Consider the following 4,899-nt stretch of genomic DNA (forward strand, 5'->3'; position numbering starts at 1 on the left):
CTATTCTACAGTAACAACTAACAAATCATGTCACTCTACTTTTTTGTATAAATTCAGTTTGACATGCTATTTAAGAACTTTCAGTTTGCCATGCTGCTTTTGTTAATATTTAGACACATTTGTTGGGCTTTCGAAATAAAAGTATAAAGTAAGAGATGAAGTAGCATGTCAAGATGCTATGAAACATCCTAAGATATTAACAAAAGTAGTAGCATGTTAAGAAAAAAACATGCAGAGATGTTAAGAGAGTAGACTGGTTTGACACATTTGTTGGGCTTTCGAAATAAAAGTATAAAGTAAGAGATGAAGTAGCATGTCAAGATGCTATATGAAACATCCTAAGATATTAACAAAAGTAGTAGCAGGTTAAGATGCTATGTAATATCTCAAGACATTAACAAAAGCTTATTTAGAGAACCTTAATGAAGAAAGGCATGCCCGATCATGGAAAAGAAAGAAAAGGTAATGTTGAATATATAGTAGAAGGAATCTACTGTCCTGAACCTTGACCTTCCTTTGCAGCGTTGTATATCTCATCAATCACATTCTGTCAATAAATAAAGAGATTTAATGCCAATATTAAGAAACTCAAAACCATAAGTGATTTAAAAATTACTTGATAGTATTTGAGCAATTGAGGCCTCTTTTTTTTGTAGGTAGGAGTAAGAAGATCTCTTTCAATGTCGAAAGCCACGGGTTCCAAATGAACAGCTCTAATGATCTCAAATCCTTTCAACTAAAGATGCAAAGAATTAAAAAGACAGAAGAAGACAAGAGAAAAGGTTAAATAAAGAAAAAGAAGAAGAAGAAAACCTTTCTCTCTCTGCCTGCCTTAACAAGTTCTCCAAGTATGAATGCTTTTGCTTTTGCATTTTGACAGATAGAGTTGAAGTCTCCATCAACTCCGTTCTCTACGGCCCAGCTTTCAAGAGTTCGCTGAGTCGGGTTAACAACTGCGATAAGGAAGGACTCAAAGCTGTTCCCATACACCCATACCTATATAAAACAATCATATTGATGAAAATCTGCTGATGATCAAAGAACAATATCAAAAAGAATAATAAATCAGTGAGCTAAACTTCTGACTTACTGAATCAATGGCATCTACTTGACCGTAGACGTTTTCTAAACTCTCAACTGCAACATACTCTCCTTGCGCGAGTTTGAATATGTTCTTTTTCCGGTCAATTATCTTCATGCTTCCATCTGGTTGCCACTCGCCAACATCACCTGGTGATATATATATATATATAGTAGATAGTGTAAGAAAAGAAGCAAATGGAGAAAAAGTACATTTTGGCAATGATAGCAAATTGTTTAAAAACCTGTGTGAAACCATCCATCAATAAGAACCTCTTTTGTGAGGTCTTCACGTTTGTGGTACCCAGAAAACAGGGTTTTCCCACGGATGCAGATTTCGCCCCGCGGGGTACTTCCAAGAGCATCATATTCCATGTCCGGAACAGATTCCAGGCGTATATCGACGTTTGGCACAGGTGGACCAACTGTACCAAGCATGTCCAGGTCGTCTGGGAACGTGACAAATGTTCCAGCACAGCTCTCCGTTAGACCTACACGAAGGTAACAATCATAAGAGAAAATATATTTTCACCTAACTGAAGCTCATTTAGGTCTAAAAAGTTACCATATCCTTGTAGAACATGACAACATGCCACAACTCTAAGAAATGACTCTATGTGACTAGCAAGAGGAGCTGCTCCAGATAGAATAATCCTCACATTTCCTCCCAGTCCTTGTTTAACCTTGACAGAGAGAAAGAGATTATTCGAAAAGAAGTTTTAGTTAGTGTGAAGCCTCAAAAGAGTTTTAGATAAAAAAAAAAAACAAATTTTGAAGTTGCTACCTTGTTGAAGACAAGTTTGTCACAAAATGGAGCGGCCGCGACATGAGACTGTCCCTTCTTCATATTTCCAAATTTACTAAGGGGTTTTCGATGTGTTAGAAACGTTTAACACAAGTTATAGGTTACAGTCAGAAAAAGCCTGACTTACTAGGAAAATGCAACATCGAAAACCTTCTTCTTGAAGAAACCGCCAACAGATAGTTTCTGTTGCAGCCCTGTTGGGGAAGGGTAGCATGATAAGTTAGCATATAAGTGGTTGAAAATATCTCTATAAAGAAATAAGAAAATAGTCGAAAGTACCTGTGTATACTCGGTCTAGGACACGAGGAACAGCGCAAAAAATACTTGGCTTTAGCTCACCAAGGTCTTCAATCAACAGCTTCACATCCTGAGGACAGAACATAGACATATGATATACATATCAAACAAATTTATAGATTATCAAAATTTTGATCTGTACTCACCCCGCGCCAGAAACCAATTGAACCACCCACTTGAATGATACATTCCTCGATAGCCAGATCAAAGACGTGAGCAAGAGGAAGATACGAAATATATACATCCTTCTCAGTTAGCTGTAGGAGAATCAAGTTTAAGATTGCAGCTTTTTCTTGAGAATGATGACAAAGAGAAAAAGAAGAAACTCACTGATTCGTTCACACTCTGTAGGAAATGCATAACTCCAGTTGTTATAGTAACAATGCTCTCGTTTGAAATTAGAACTCCCTTTGGTTCCGCTAGTATACATAATCGTGCATATGTCACTTTTCTTTTTAACTGGAAGCTCATATTGGTTACCTTCGCCCTGCCATAGACAAAACAAAGTCAAAATCAGAACTTGGTATATGTAATAGATATCATACTATATGTGAATAATCATCATAAAAATGAAACATATTAAAACATTGAAAGAGAGACGAGTAAAGAAGTCAATAAATGCAAATGAAAGTCTCCTACCAACTTCAAGAACTCATCCCAAGCATGTATTACCAAACCCAACTTTTCAGCTTCTTCTTTCTGTTCCGGTTTGACGCCCCCAAAGCTCACAACAGCTTGCATTTGTAATCAAATACATTTCATCATTACCAACACAAGCATATAAGGTAAAATGGTAAATGATTCGATTAGTATGACTCACTCTTCATATATTTTGTAGAGTTTGGACATGTCTTAAAAAGCTGCCAATGGAACAAAAACAAGGAAGTTAACTTCACAGAATAGCTGTAAAAAAACTACAAGAAGATTGACTTTCTTTTCAGAGAAAACAGAGATAAACACGTGACGCAAGTGAAGATACCTCAGGGATTTTATTCTCCTCCACAAAAGCAATTGCAACCTCTGCGTGAGAAATAATGAACTCCACTGCACCAGCGCCTGTGTTCAAAACCAAACAGTTAATACGTTAGAAGACTCGGAATAGTAGAATCACCAAAAAAATATGTTTTAGCTAGAGAAGGCGAACCTAATGTATCGTATAGAGGGACACAATAGAGGCCGTGTGCATTACAGGCCTGCATCATGAGAAGACGTTACACCTTTTGAATCTTTTAAAAGTAAAAGCAATCAAACGACATTAGCAAAGTTTATATATTTTAACGTACCTCCATGCTTATGATCCATTCAGGACAATTTGCACCATAGATACCACATTTTCCTCCCTACATTTCCCACATATCAGGCAATTATGACACTGAAGATTGTATATATATGAATATTAACCTCCTCAAACCCGCAGCTGCGAAGAGAATTCCCAAGTTTAATGACAATGTCATATACTTCTTTGTATGTTTTCCACTCGTACTTTCCTGCCTGAGAAGAAGAAGAAAAGAAATGTGAGTCTATCAACTCGAAAACGTTACCACAAAGCTAAAATCCAAACTAAATACAAAGGAAAAGTAACACCTTTTCGTTCACGATCTCACGTTGGCCAAGCATTCGGTTGTTTGGATATTTCTCAACAGCCGTGCTGCATGCAATATGAAAAAGAAAAAAATTAACTAGGATTGCCTACAAGACAACTTACTGTTACAACTCAAAAATGGTAATGCAATCTTAACGTGTTTACCAAAAAAAAAAACTTACTGTTATAAATACCCAGAGATAGGATTAAATAATATACTTTATAATTTTTTTTTATATCATTTCTTGATTAATATTGTGAACGATATGTTGCCTAGTCATGTTTCCCGAACATGAAAAAGCTACGTACCATTCAATCCATTTTTCACAATCAAGGATCAGTACAATTCCACAAAATTAGAATCTTCTAGAAATGACAATGCAACAATCATGGATCAAAAGTTCCAGAGAAGAAGAAGGAATCTTACCGGAAAATATCCCAACAGCTGTGGATACCGTCGATCGGGTCAGGGAATCCGTTTTTCGCCAAAGTACTGCGATAGACAGGACCAATGGAGGGTTTTCCATCGGTGGCTTCCTTAGCAGCTTCCACCTCGTAGATGAATTTCTTCTCTGACGTCATCTCTGTTCTCTTTCTCTCCCTTCTCCCTCGTGACTACCGATCGCTGTATTTGAAATCATAATATTCATTACTGAGTTCGCGGCTTAAAACCCGGTGGTGACGGAGACCATCTCCAACTCCATTTTCTTGGTTACTGGCCCATTTTTATCCCAGTTTTACGGCCCAGTATAGGCTCAATATTGTGAATTTGTGATACCGAACCCCAAACTCCAAACTCATCATAATCGGATACAAGACATCTGTGTTATTGATCAAAAAAAAAAAAAAAAGACATCTGTGTTATATAAACTGTCAAAGTCCGCGCACATTTTCTATTTCTAAATATAATTAAATAGTATTCTTTTTTTAACTTTCGGTTAATTATACTATTACAACGATGAAAAATATTTTACGGCTGATTCTACAGCTGACAATTCTATCACCTTATGAGAATACACGTCTTGTTGGATAAGGTTGAAGGTACTTGAGTTACAAGTTTTCTATTCTTATTGTGTTATGGTTATTTATAAAGATTAGAAAATATCTAGTTGTGTTAAACCTAATGAGTTTAGTA

The 4,899-nt window shown here is 36.4% G+C and overlaps 1 pseudogene; it reads right to left on the reverse strand.

The window, feature by feature from the left end:
• Positions 1-330: 330 nt before the first annotated feature.
• Positions 331-4,383, reverse strand: LOC106325254 (annotated as a pseudogene).
• Positions 4,384-4,899: the final 516 nt, after the last annotated feature.

This window comes from Brassica oleracea, chromosome C2 (genome assembly GCF_000695525.1).
Source record: "Brassica oleracea var. oleracea cultivar TO1000 chromosome C2, BOL, whole genome shotgun sequence".
Lineage (NCBI taxonomy): Eukaryota > Viridiplantae > Streptophyta > Magnoliopsida > Brassicales > Brassicaceae > Brassica > Brassica oleracea.